We start from the raw sequence: 15,493 nt of genomic DNA, 5'->3' as shown, positions 1-15,493 counted from the left end.
ATTTTACGTAGCGCTTGCGAAAACAGATGTAAGGCCGTATCTCCGCAACGCTTTATCGGATTCAGACCAAACTTGGTACATGTCATCACAAGCATGACCTGAGGCTACATGCTGTGTTTCGGCGCAGCGCCACCTACTGGTCCGGAGATATGAAAAATGGCTATTTTTGCTTATAACTTCTGAACAGTTTGTCCAAAAATCATAAAATTGGTCTCGTTAGATTCAGGGTAACATGCCGAGTCGACTGATATCCAATATTACCATATCGGCCATTTTGACTGTCGGCCATTTTGAATTTTGTGCTAAAATGCTGTATTTTAAGAACGCATGAACAGATTGTTACGAAACGTGGTATGGGTCATCAGCACAATGCCCTGAATGAGCCTGAGAAGTTTCGAAACAGCGCCACCTAGTGGTGAATTTTTTTTTTCAAATGCTTATAACTTTGGGTGTGGTCGACTTATTTTCACGAAACTCATCTTTTTAGACTCCTGAATCGTTGCCGAGTCCTATGATACCAAACATGCTAGGTTTCGCCTTACGGTTTGTGTAGCGTTGTGATTTAGCGCTTAAAAAACATTTGGCTATATCTTTGAAACCGCTAGTCCGATCGAGATGAAACCACCGTCAGAAGTTTGGAAACATAGGTCGATAACTATACGCCAATGCCCAAATGCGAAAATATTGATGTTTAGGGGTAGTAAATTCCAAACAAAGTCATGTGTCAGTCATTTTTTACATGTTTTTTCATATAAATGTCTATAACTCCGAAGCGAATTGAGATATTTTCACCAAAATCGACACACATATGTATGAGCTCACTCTGAGGACATGTAAAAAAGATGGTGGGACTCAGCCTCTTGGTGGCGCTATAATAGAACAAAACATGAAATTCCCATTGACTTCAATGCAGTTTTGTGAAATAAAATGCTATACTAAACAAATGCATTGGTGTAATATTACGAAACTCAAAATGTGCCATCAGCACCATCCCCTGAAGGTACCCAAAATATTTCGAGACAGTGCCACCTAGTGGTCAAAAGTTATAACAAAATTTACAAAACTGCTAATAACTTTTGAATAAGTTGGCCTATTGTAATGCAACTGGTCTTAATAGATTCCTTGGGTCAAGACGAGAACATAGATACCAAGGTTTCCTTATTTGGCCTAGCTTCCTGTCCGCCATCTTGATTTTCAGTCAAAACCTACTTTTTCGAACTCCTCCTAGACCGTTTGTCCGATTTTCACCAAAATCGAATCGTATCATCTCCAGACTGTGCTGACTAAAAGTTATGGATTTCGTGTCTATAGACGAAACCGTTTTCGTATAGCGTAGCAGCAAAGTTGAGGCATGATGCTAAAAGCACTATTCAGGCTTTATCTCTGCAATGCCTTGACATATTGACACCAAACTTTGTATGTGTCATTGTCACTTCACTCTGACCACATCACATCAGTTTTGTAACTGCGCCACAGATTGGTCGAAAGTGATAATCCATTAAATCATATTTCGAATGACTTTTTATATGATTTTTCAGCCATTTCGCCTAAAATCCTCTTTAAATGTATTTAATTGCTCATTGTTGCAGTTGGTCTGACACCTTCAGCCATGTTGGCATATCCTGTCGTCTGCTTGCGCTTGGCCCCGATAATTGCTGCTTGCAGCTATATTTATTATTATTATTATTATTATTATTATTATTATTCTTCCGCCATGGGAGTCTATGGCAGCCCATAGAACCGATTGCGGGAAAGTTGTTTTGGTTTGACATTCTGATAGAGGACCGTCTCAACATTAAATACACCAATTTTGGTGTTTCTAAGTCATTCCCTCTAGCGCCACCACCTGTCCAAAGTTTCACTTTTATTTTGCTAATAACTTTTGAACCGTAAGGCCAATCAGCGAAATTCTTTTTTCCTCTGATTCCTGAGCTCATGGCGATTCGATTGCACCCTATGACGTCATTTGCCGTCATAAAAATATGGCCGCCATCTTGAATTTTCAAAAAAAGCTACTTTTTCGAACTCGTCCTAGACGGTTTGTCCGATTTGCACGAAAATTGAACCAGATCATCTTCAGGTAGTGCTGACAAAAAGTTATGGAATTCAAATGGATTCGTCAAACCGTTTTCAATAAACGCACAAATACATTTTACGTAGCGCTAGCAAAAACAGTCGTAAGGCCGTATCTCCGCAACGGTTTATCGTATTCAGACCAAACTTGGTACTTGTACTCACAAGCATGACCTGAGGCTACATGCTGTGTTTCGGCGCAGCGCCACCTACTGGTCCGGAGATATGAAAAATGGCTATTTTTGCTTATAACTTCTGAACAGTTTGTCCAAAAATCATACAATTGGTCTCGTTAGATTCAGGGCAACATGCCGAGTCGACTGATATCCAATTTGACCATATCGGTCATTTTGGCTGTCGGCCATTTTGAATTTTGTGCTAAAATTCTGTATTTTATGAACGCATGAACGGATTGTTACGAAACGTGGTATGGGTCATCAGCACAATGCCCTGAATGAGCCTGAGAAGTTTCGAAACAGCGCCACCTAGTGGTGAATTTTTTTTTTCAAATGCTTATAACTTTGGGTGTGGTCGACTTATTTTCACGAAACTCATCTTTTTAGACTCCTGAATCGTTGCCGAGTCCTACGATACCAAACATGCTAGGTTTCGCCTTACGGTTTGTGTAGCGTTGTGATTTAGCGCTTAAAAAACATTTGGCTATATCTTTGAAACCGCTAGTCCGATCGAGACGAAACCACCGTCAGAAGTTTGGAAACATAGGTCGATAGCTATACGCCAATGCCCAAATGCGAAAATATTGATGTTTAGGGGTACTAATTTCCAATCAAAGTCATGTGTCAGTCATTTTTTTCGTGTTTTTTCATATAAATGTCTATAACTCCGAAGCGAATTGAGATATTTTCACCAAAATTGACACACATATGTATGGGCTCACTCTGAGGACACGTAAAAAAAATTGTGGGACTGAGCCTCTTGGTGGCGCTATAATTGAACAAAATATGAAATTCCCATTGACTTCAATACAGTTTTGTGAAATAAAATGCTATACTAAACAAATGCATTGGTGTAATATTACGAAACTCAGATTGTGTCATCAGCACCATCCCCTGAAGGCAATCAAAATATTTCAAGACAGCGCCACCTAGTGGTCAAAAGTTATAACAAAATTTCCAAAAAGGCTAATAACTTTTGAATAAATCTGGCTATTGAAATGCCACAGGTCTTAATAGATTCCTTGGGTCAAGCCGAGAACATAGATACCAAGTTTTCCTTATTTGGCCAAACTTCCTGTCCGCCATCTTGATTTTCATTCAAAACCTACTTTTTCTAACTCCTCCTAGACCGTTTGTCCGATTTTCACCAAAATCGAATCGTATCATCTCCAGACTGTGCCGACAAAAAGTTATGGATTTCGTGTCGATTGATGAAACCGTTTTTGTATAGCACAGCAGCAAAGTTGAGGCATGATGCCAAAATGACTATTCAGGCTTTATATCTGCAATGCCTCGACATATTGACACAAAACTTTGTATGTGTCACTGTCTCCTTACTCTGACCACACCACATCAATTTCGTAACAGCGCCACCTTTTGGTCAAAAGTGACAATCCATTAAATCATATTTTGAATCACTTTTTACATGATTTTTCAGCCATTTCGCCTAAAATCCTCTTTAAATGTCTTTAATTGCTCATTGTTGCAGTTGGTCTGACACTTTCAGACATGTTGGCATGTCTTGTCGTCTTATTCTGCTTGGCCCCGGTAATTGCTGCTTGCAGCTATATTTATTATTATTATTATTATTCTTCCGCCATGGGAGTCTATGGCAGCCCATAGAACCGATTGCGGGAAAGTTGTTTTGGTTTGACATTCTGATAGAGGACCGTCTCAACATTAAATACACCAATTTTGGTGTTTCTAAGTCATTCCCTCTAGCGCCACCACCTGTCCAAAGTTTCACTTTTATTTTGCTAATAACTTTTGAACCGTAAGGCCAATCAGCGAAATTCTTTTTTCCTCTGATTCCTGAGCTCATGGCGATTCGATTGCACCCTATGACGTCATTTGCCGTCATAAAAATATGGCCGCCATCTTGAATTTTCAAAAAAAGCTACTTTTTCGAACTCGTCCTAGACGGTTTGTCCGATTTGCACGAAAATTGAACCAGATCATCTTCAGGTAGTGCTGACAAAAAGTTATGGAATTCAAATGGATTCGTCAAACCGTTTTCAATAAACGCACAAATACATTTTACGTAGCGCTAGCAAAAACAGTCGTAAGGCCGTATCTCCGCAACGGTTTATCGTATTCAGACCAAACTTGGTACTTGTACTCACAAGCATGACCTGAGGCTACATGCTGTGTTTCGGCGCAGCGCCACCTACTGGTCCGGAGATATGAAAAATGGCTATTTTTGCTTATAACTTCTGAACAGTTTGTCCAAAAATCATACAATTGGTCTCGTTAGATTCAGGGCAACATGCCGAGTCGACTGATATCCAATTTGACCATATCGGTCATTTTGGCTGTCGGCCATTTTGAATTTTGTGCTAAAATTCTGTATTTTATGAACGCATGAACGGATTGTTACGAAACGTGGTATGGGTCATCAGCACAATGCCCTGAATGAGCCTGAGAAGTTTCGAAACAGCGCCACCTAGTGGTGAATTTTTTTTTTCAAATGCTTATAACTTTGGGTGTGGTCGACTTATTTTCACGAAACTCATCTTTTTAGACTCCTGAATCGTTGCCGAGTCCTACGATACCAAACATGCTAGGTTTCGCCTTACGGTTTGTGTAGCGTTGTGATTTAGCGCTTAAAAAACATTTGGCTATATCTTTGAAACCGCTAGTCCGATCGAGACGAAACCACCGTCAGAAGTTTGGAAACATAGGTCGATAGCTATACACCAATGCCCAAATGCGAAAATATTGATGTTTAGGGGTACTAATTTCCAATCAAAGTCATGTGTCAGTCATTTTTTTCGTGTTTTTTCATATAAATGTCTATAACTCCGAAGCGAATTGAGATATTTTCACCAAAATTGACACACATATGTATGGGCTCACTCTGAGGACACGTAAAAAAAATTGTGGGACTGAGCCTCTTGGTGGCGCTATAATTGAACAAAATATGAAATTCCCATTGACTTCAATACAGTTTTGTGAAATAAAATGCTATACTAAACAAATGCATTGGTGTAATATTACGAAACTCAGATTGTGTCATCAGCACCATCCCCTGAAGGCAACCAAAATATTTCAAGACAGCGCCACCTAGTGGTCAAAAGTTATAACAAAATTTCCAAAAAGGCTAATAACTTTTGAATACATCTGGCTATTGAAATGCCACTGGTCTTAATAGATTCCTTGGGTCAAGCCGAGAACATAGATACCAAGTTTTCCTTATTTGGCCAAACTTCCTGTCCGCCATCTTGATTTTCATTCAAAACCTACTTTTTCGAACTCCTCCTAGACCGTTTGTCCGATTTTCACCAAAATCGAATCGTATCATCTCCAGACTGTGCCGACAAAAAGTTATGGATTTCGTGTTGATTGATGAAACCGTTTTCGTATAGCACAGCAGCAAAGTTGAGGCATGATGCCAAAATGACTATTCAGGCTTTATATCTGCAATGCCTCGACATATTGACACAAAACTTTGTATGTGTCACTGTCTCCTTACTCTGACCACACCACATCAATTTCGTAACAGCGCCACCTTTTGGTCAAAAGTGACAATCCATTAAATCATATTTTGAATCACTTTTTACATGATTTTTCAGCCATTTCGCCTAAAATCCTCTTTAAATGTCTTTAATTGCTCATTGTTGCAGTTGGTCTGACACTTTCAGACATGTTGGCATGTCTTGTCGTCTTATTCTGCTTGGCCCCGGTAATTGCTGCTTGCAGCTATATTTATTATTATTATTATTCTTCCGCCATGGGAGTCTATGGCAGCCCATAGAACCGATTGCGGGAAAGTTGTTTTGGTTTGACATTCTGATAGAGGACCGTCTCAACATTAAATACACCAATTTTGGTGTTTCTAAGTCATTCCCTCTAGCGCCACCACCTGTCCAAAGTTTCACTTTTACTTTGCTAATAACTTTTGAACCGTAAGGCCAATCAGCGAAATTCTTTTTTTCTCTGATTCCTGAGCTCATGGCGATTCGATTGCACCCTATGACGTCATTTTCCGTCATAAAAATATGGCCGCCATCTTGAATTTTCAAAAAAAGCTACTTTTTCGAACTCGTCCTAGACGGTTTGTCCGATTTGCACGAAAATTGAACCAGATCATCTTCAGGTAGTGCTGACAAAAAGTTATGGAATTCAAATGGATTCGTCAAACCGTTTTCGATAAACGCACAAATACATTTTACGTAGCGCTAGCAAAAACAGTCGTAAGGCCGTATCTCCGCAACGGTTTATCGTATTCAGACCAAACTTGGTACTTGTACTCACAAGCATGACCTGAGGCTACATGCTGTGTTTCGGCGCAGCGCCACCTACTGGTCCGGAGATATGAAAAATGGCTATTTTTGCTTATAACTTCTGAACAGTTTGTCCAAAAATCATACAATTGGTCTCGTTAGATTCAGGGCAACATGCCGAGTCGACTGATATCCAATTTGACTATATCGGTCATTTTGGCTGTCGGCCATTTTGAATTTTGTGCTAAAATTCTGTATTTTATGAACGCATGAACGGATTGTTACGAAACGTGGTATGGGTCATCAGCACAATGCCCTGAATGAGCCTGAGAAGTTTCGAAACAGCGCCACCTAGTGGTGAATTTTTTTTTTCAAATGCTTATAACTTTGGGTGTGGTCGACATATTTTCACGAAACTCATCTTTTTAGACTCCTGAATCGTTGCCGAGTCCTACGATACCAAACATGCTAGGTTTTGCCTTATGGTTTGTGTAACGTTGTGATTTAGCGCTTAAAAAACATTTGGCTATATCTTTGAAACCGCTAGTCCGATCGAGACGAAACCACCGTCAGAAGTTTGAAAACATAGGTCGATAGCTATACGCCAATGCCCAAATGCGAAAATATTGATGTTTAGGGGTACTAATTTCCAATCAAAGTCATGTGTCAGTCATTTTTTTCGTGTTTTTTCATATAAATGTCTATAACTCCGAAGCGAATTGAGATATTTTCACCAAAATTGACACACATATGTATGGGCTCACTCTGAGGACACGTAAAAAAAATTGTGGGACTGAGCCTCTTGGTGGCGCTATAATTGAACAAAATATGAAATTCCCATTGACTTCAATACAGTTTTGTGAAATAAAATGCTATACTAAACAAATGCATTGGTGTAATATTACGAAACTCAGATTGTGTCATCAGCACCATCCCCTGAAGGCAACCAAAATATTTCAAGACAGCGCCACCTAGTGGTCAAAAGTTATAACAAAATTTCCAAAAAGGCTAATAACTTTTGAATAAATCTGGCTATTGAAATGCCACGGGTCTTAATAGATTCCTTGGGTCAAGCCGAGAACATAGATACCAAGTTTTCCTTATTTGGCCAAACTTCCTGTCCGTCATCTTGATTTTCATTCAAAACCTACTTTTTCGAACTTCTCCTAGACCGTTTGTCCGATTTTCACCAAAATCGAATCGTATCATCTCCAGACTGTGCCGACAAAAAGTTATGGATTTCGTGTCGATTGATGAAACCGTTTTCGTATAGCACAGCAGCAAAGTTGAGGCATGATGCCAAAATGACTATTCAGGCTTTATATCTGCAATGCCTCGACATATTGACACAAAACTTTGTATGTGTCACTGTCTCCTTACTCTGACCACACCACATCAATTTCGTAACAGCGCCACCTTTTGGTCAAAAGTGACAATCCATTAAATCATATTTTGAATCACTTTTTACATGATTTTTCAGCCATTTCGCCTAAAATCCTCTTTAAATGTCTTTAATTGCTCATTGTTGCAGTTGGTCTGACACTTTCAGACATGTTGGCATGTCTTGTCGTCTTATTCTGCTTGGCCCCGGTAATTGCTGCTTGCAGCTATATTTATTAGGGGCCAAGCACCGAAGGTGCGGAGGCACCTATTGTATCTGTTCCGTTTCTTATTATTATTATTATTATTATTATTAGGGGCCAAGCACCGAAGGTGCGGAGGCACCTATTGTATCTGTTCCGTTTCTTATTATTATTATTATTATTATTATTATTATTCTTCCGCCATGGGAGTCTATGGCAGCCCATAGAACCGATTGCGGGAAAGTTGTTTTGGTTTGACATTCTGATAGAGGACCGTCTCAACATTAAATACACCAATTTTGGTGTTTCTAAGTCATTCCCTCTAGCGCCACCACCTGTCCAAAGTTTCACTTTTATTTTGCTAATAACTTTTGAACCGTAAGGCCAATCAGCGAAATTCTTTTTTCCTCTGATTCCTGAGCTCATGGCGATTCGATTGCACCCTATGACGTCATTTGCCGTCATAAAAATATGGCCGCCATCTTGAATTTTCAAAAAAAGCTACTTTTTCGAACTCGTCCTAGACGGTTTGTCCGATTTGCACGAAAATTGAACCAGATCATCTTCAGGTAGTGCTGACAAAAAGTTATGGAATTCAAATGGATTCGTCAAACCGTTTTCGATAAACGCACAAATACATTTTACGTAGCGCTAGCAAAAACAGTCGTAAGGCCGTATCTCCGCAACGGTTTATCGTACTCAGACCAAACTTGGTACTTGTACTCACAAGCATGACCTGAGGCTACATGCTGTGTTTCGGCGCAGCGCCACCTACTGGTCCGGAGATATGAAAAATGGCTATTTTTGCTTATAACTTCTGAACAGTTTGTCCAAAAATCATACAATTGGTCTCGTTAGATTCAGGGCAACATGCCGAGTCGACTGATATCCAATTTGACCATATCGGTCATTTTGGCTGTCGGCCATTTTGAATTTTGTGCTAAAATGCTGTATTTTATGAACGCATGAACGGATTGTTACGAAACGTGGTATGGGTCATCACCACAATGCCCTGAATGAGCCTGAGAAGTTTCGAAACAGCGCCACCTAGTGGTGAATTTTTTTTTTCAAATGCTTATAACTTTGGGTGTGGTCGACTTATTTTCACGAAACTCATCTTTTTAGACTCCTGAATCGTTGCCGAGTCCTACGATACCAAACATGCTAGGTTTTGCATTACGGTTTGTGTAGCGTTGTGATTTAGCGCTTAAAAAACATTTGGCTATATCTTTGAAACCGCTAGTCCGATCGAGACGAAACCACCGTCAGAAGTTTGGAAACATAGGTCGATAGCTATACGCCAATGCCCAAATGCGAAAATATTGATGTTTAGGGGTACTAATTTCCAATCAAAGTCATGTGTCAGTCATTTTTTTCGTGTTTTTCCATATAAATGTCTATAACTCCGAAGCGAATTGAGATATTTTCACCAAAATTGACACAAATATGTATGGGCTCACTCTGAGGACACGTAAAAAAAATTGTGGGACTGAGCCTCTTGGTGGCGCTATAATTGAACAAAATATGAAATTCCCATTGACTTCAATACAGTTTTGTGAAATAAAATGCTATACTAAACAAATGCATTGGTGTAATATTACGAAACTCAGATTGTGTCATCAGCACCATCCCCTGAAGGCAACCAAAATATTTCAAGACAGCGCCACCTAGTGGTCAAAAGTTATAACAACATTTCCAAAAAGGCTAATAACTTTTGAATAAATCTGGCTATTGAAATGGCACGGGTCTTAATAGATTCCTTGGGTCAAGCCGAGAACATAGATACCAAGTTTTCCTTATTTGGCCAAACTTCCTGTCCGCCATCTTGATTTTCATTCAAAACCTACTTTTTCGAACTCCTCCTAGACCGTTTGTCCGATTTTCACCAAAATCGAATCGTATCATCTCCAGACTGTGCCGACAAAAAGTTATGGATTTCGTGTCGATTGATGAAACCGTTTTCGTATAGCACAGCAGCAAAGTTGAGGCATGATGCCAAAATGACTATTCAGGCTTTATATCTGCAATGCCTCGACATATTGACACAAAACTTTGTATGTGTCACTGTCTCCTTACTCTGACCACACCACATGAATTTCGTAACAGCGCCACCTTTTGGTCAAAAGTAACAATCCATTAAATCATATTTTGAATAACTTTTTACATGATTTTTCAGCCATTTCGCCTAAAATCCTCTTTAAATGTCTTTAATTGCTCATTGTTGCAGTTGGTCTGACACTTTCAGACATGTTGGCATGTCTTGTCATCTGATTGTGCTTGGCCCCGATAATTGCTGCTTGCAGCTATATTTATTATTATTATTATTATTCTTCCGCCATGGGAGTCTATGGCAGCCCATAGAACCGATTGCGGGAAAGTTGTTTTGGTTTGACATTCTGATAGAGGACCGTCTCAACATTAAATACACCAATTTTGGTGTTTCTAAGTCATTCCCTCTAGCGCCACCACCTGTCCAAAGTTTCACTTTTATTTTGCTAATAACTTTTGAACCGTAAGGCCAATCAGCGAAATTCTTTTTTCCTCTGATTCCTGAGCTCATGGCGATTCGATTGCACCCTATGACGTCATTTGCCGTCATAAAAATATGGCCGCCATCTTGAATTTTCAAAAAAAGCTATTTTTTCGAACTCGTCCTAGACGGTTTGTCCGATTTGCACGAAAATTGAACCAGATCATCTTCAGGTAGTGCTGACAAAAAGTTATGGAATTCAAATTGATTCGTCAAACCGTTTTCAATAAACGCACAAATACATTTTACGTAGCGCTAGCAAAAACAGTCGTAAGGCCGTATCTCCGCAACGGTTTATCGTATTCAGACCAAACTTGGTACTTGTACTCACAAGCATGACCTGAGGCTACATGCTGTGTTTCGGCGCAGCGCCACCTACTGGTCCGGAGATATGAAAAATGGCTATTTTTGCTTATAACTTCTGAACAGTTTGTCCAAAAATCATACAATTGGTCTCGTTAGATTCAGGGCAACATGCCGAGTCGACTGATATCCAATTTTGCCATATCGGTCATTTTGGCTGTCGGCCATTTTGAATTTTGTGCTAAAATTCTGTATTTTATGAACGCATGAACGGATTGTTACGAAACGTGGTATGGGTCATCAGCACAATGCCCTGAATGAGCCTGAGAAGTTTCGAAACAGCGCCACCTAGTGGTGAATTTTTTTTTTCAAATGCTTATAACTTTGGGTGTGGTCGACTTATTTTCACGAAACTCATCTTTTTAGACTCCTGAATCGTTGCCGAGTCCTACGATACCAAACATGCTAGGTTTTGCCTTACGGTTTGTGTAGCGTTGTGATTTAGCGCTTAAAAAACATTTGGCTATATCTTTGAAACCGCTAGTCCGATCGAGACGAAACCACCGTCAGAAGTTTGGAAACATAGGTCGATAGTTATATGCCAATGCCCAAATGCGAAAATATTGATGTTTAGGGGTACTAATTTCCAATCAAAGTCATGTGTCAGTCATTTTTTTCGTGTTTTTTCATATAAATGTCTATAACTCCGAAGCGAATTGAGATATTTTCACCAAAATTGACACACATATGTATGGGCTCACTCTGAGGACATGTAAAAAAAATTGTGGGACTGAGCCTCTTGGTGGCGCTATAATTGAACAAAATATGAATTTCCCATTGACTTCAATACAGTTTTGTGAAATAAAATGCTATACTAAACAAATGCATTGGTGTAATATTACGAAACTCAGATTGTGTCATCAGCACCATCCCCTGAAGGCAACCAAAATATTTCAAGACAGCGCCACCTAGTGGTCAAAAGTTATAACAAAATTTCCAAAAAGGCTAATAACTTTTGAATAAATCTGGCTATTGAAATGCCACGGGTCTTAATAGATTCCTTGGGTCAAGCCGAGAACATAGATACCAAGTTTTCCTTATTTGGCCAAACTTCCTGTCCGCCATCTTGATTTTCATTCAAAACCTACTTTTTCGAACTCCTCCTAGACCGTTTGTCCGATTTTCACCAAAATCGAATCGTATCATCTCCAGACTGTGCCGACAAAAAGTTATGGATTTCGTGTCGATTGATGAAACCGTTTTCGTATAGCACAGCAGCAAAGTTGAGGCATGATGCCAAAATGACTATTCAGGCTTTATATCTGCAATGCCTCGACATATTGACACAAAACTTTGTATGTGTCACTGTCTCCTTACTCTGACCACACCACATCAATTTCGTAACAGCGCCACCTTTTGGTCAAAAGTGACAATCCATTAAATCATATTTTGAATCACTTTTTACATGATTTTTCAGCCATTTCGCCTAAAATCCTCTTTAAATGTCTTTAATTGCTCATTGTTGCAGTTGGTCTGACACTTTCAGACATGTTGGCATGTCTTGTCGTCTTATTCTGCTTGGCCCCGGTAATTGCTGCTTGCAGCTATATTTATTATTATTATTATTCTTCCGCCATGGGAGTCTATGGCAGCCCATAGAACCGATTGCGGGAAAGTTGTTTTGGTTTGACATTCTGATAGAGGACCGTCTCAACATTAAATACACCAATTTTGGTGTTTCTAAGTCATTCCCTCTAGCGCCACCACCTGTCCAAAGTTTCACTTTTATTTTGCTAATAACTTTTGAACCGTAAGGCCAATCAGCGAAATTCTTTTTTCCTCTGATTCCTGAGCTCATGGCGATTCGATTGCACCCTATGACGTCATTTGCCGTCATAAAAATATGGCCGCCATCTTGAATTTTCAAAAAAAGCTACTTTTTCGAACTCGTCCTAGACGGTTTGTCCGATTTGCACGAAAATTGAACCAGATCATCTTCAGGTAGTGCTGACAAAAAGTTATGGAATTCAAATGGATTCGTCAAACCGTTTTCAATAAACGCACAAATACATTTTACGTAGCGCTAGCAAAAACAGTCGTAAGGCCGTATCTCCGCAACGGTTTATCGTATTCAGACCAAACTTGGTACTTGTACTCACAAGCATGACCTGAGGCTACATGCTGTGTTTCGGCGCAGCGCCACCTACTGGTCCGGAGATATGAAAAATGGCTATTTTTGCTTATAACTTCTGAACAGTTTGTCCAAAAATCATACAATTGGTCTCGTTAGATTCAGGGCAACATGCCGAGTCGACTGATATCCAATTTGACCATATCGGTCATTTTGGCTGTCGGCCATTTTGAATTTTGTGCTAAAATGCTGTATTTTATGAACGCATGAACGGATTGTTACGAAATGTGGTATGGGTCATCAGCACAATGCCCTGAATGAGCCTGAGAAGTTTCGAAACAGCGCCACCTAGTGGTGAATTTTTTTTTTCAAATGCTTATAACTTTGGGTGTGGTCGACTTATTTTCACGAAACTCATCTTTTTAGACTCCTGAATCGTTGCCGAGTCCTACGATACCAAACATGCTAGGTTTCGCCTTACGGTTTGTGTAGCGTTGTGATTTAGCGCTTAAAAAACATTTGGCTATATCTTTGAAACCGCTAGTCCGATCGAGACGAAACCACCGTCAGAAGTTTGGAAACATAGGTCGATAGCTATACGCCAATGCCCAAATGCGAAAATATTGATGTTTAGGGGTACTAATTTCCAATCAAAGTCATGTGTCAGTCATTTTTTTCGTGTTTTTTCATATAAATGTCTATAACTCCGAAGCGAATTGAGATATTTTCACCAAAATTGACACACATATGTATGGGCTCACTCTGAGGACACGTAAAAAAAATTGTGGGACTGAGCCTCTTGGTGGCGCTATAATTGAACAAAATATGAAATTCCCATTGACTTCAATACAGTTTTGTGAAATAAAATGCTATACTAAACAAATGCATTGGTGTAATATTACGAAACTCAGATTGTGTCATCAGCACCATCCCCTGAAGGCAACCAAAATATTTCAAGACAGCGCCACCTAGTGGTCAAAAGTTATAACAAAATTTCCAAAAAGGCTAATAACTTTTGAATAAATCTGGCTATTGAAATGCCACGGGTCTTAATAGATTCCTTGGGTCAAGCCGAGAACATAGATACCAAGTTTTCCTTATTTGGCCAAACTTCCTGTCCGCCATCTTGATTTTCATTCAAAACCTACTTTTTCGAACTCCTCCTAGACCGTTTGTCCGATTTTCACCAAAATCGAATCGTATCATCTCCAGACTGTGCCGACAAAAAGTTATGGATTTCGTGTCGATTGATGAAACCGTTTTCGTATAGCACAGCAGCAAAGTTGAGGCATGATGCCAAAATGACTATTCAGGCTTTATATCTGCAATGCCTCGACATATTGACACACAACTTTGTATGTGTCACTGTCTCCTTACTCTGACCACACCACATCAATTTCTTAACAGCGCCACCTTTTGGTAAAAAGTGACAATCCATTAAATCATATTTTGAATCACTTTTTACATGATTTTTCAGCCATTTCGCCTAAAATCCTCTTTAAATGTCTTTAATTGCTCATTGTTGCAGTTGGTCTGACACTTTCAGACATGTTGGCATGTCTTGTCGTCTTATTCTGCTTGGCCCCGGTAATTGCTGCTTGCAGCTATATTTATTATTATTATTCTTCCGCCATGGGAGTCTATGGCAGCCCATAGAACCGATTGCGGGAAAGTTGTTTTGGTTTGACATTCTGATAGAGGACCGTCTCAACATTAAATACACCAATTTTGGTGTTTCTAAGTCATTCCCTCTAGCGCCACCACCTGTCCAAAGTTTCACTTTTATTTTGCTAATAACTTTTGAACCGTAAGGCCAATCAGCGAAATTCTTTTTTCCTCTGATTCCTGAGCTCATGGCGATTCGATTGCACCCTATGACGTCATTTGCCGTCATAAAAATATGGCCACCATCTTGAATTTTCAAAAAAAGCTACTTTTTCGAACTCGTCCTAGACGGTTTGTCCGATTTGCACGAAAATTGAACCAGATCATCTTCAGGTAGTGCTGACAAAAAGTTATGGAATTCAAATGGATTCGTCAAACCGTTTTCGATAAACGCACAAATACATTTTACGTAGCGCTAGCAAAAACAGTCGTAAGGCCGTATCTCCGCAACGGTTTATCGTATTCAGACCAAACTTGGTACTTGTACTCACAAGCATGACCTGAGGCTACATGCTGTGTTTCGGCGCAGCGCCACCTACTGGTCCGGAGATATGAAAAATGGCTATTTTTGCTTATAACTTCTGAACAATTTGTCCAAAAATCATACAATTGGTCTCGTTAGATTCAGGGCAACATGCCGAGTCGACTGATATCCAATTTTGCCATATCGGTCATTTTGGCTGTCGGCCATTTTGAATTTTGTGCTAAAATTCTGTATTTGATGAACGCATGAACGGATTGTTACGAAACGTGGTATGGGTCATCAGCACGATGCCCTGAATGAGCCTGAGAAGTTTCGAAACAGCGCC

Source organism: Abramis brama, assembly GCF_963993115.1.
Source record: "Abramis brama genome assembly, chromosome: 11".
Lineage (NCBI taxonomy): Eukaryota > Metazoa > Chordata > Actinopteri > Cypriniformes > Leuciscidae > Abramis > Abramis brama.
The sequence above is the reverse complement of the archived record's forward strand: the minus strand, read 5'-3'. Positions refer to the sequence as shown.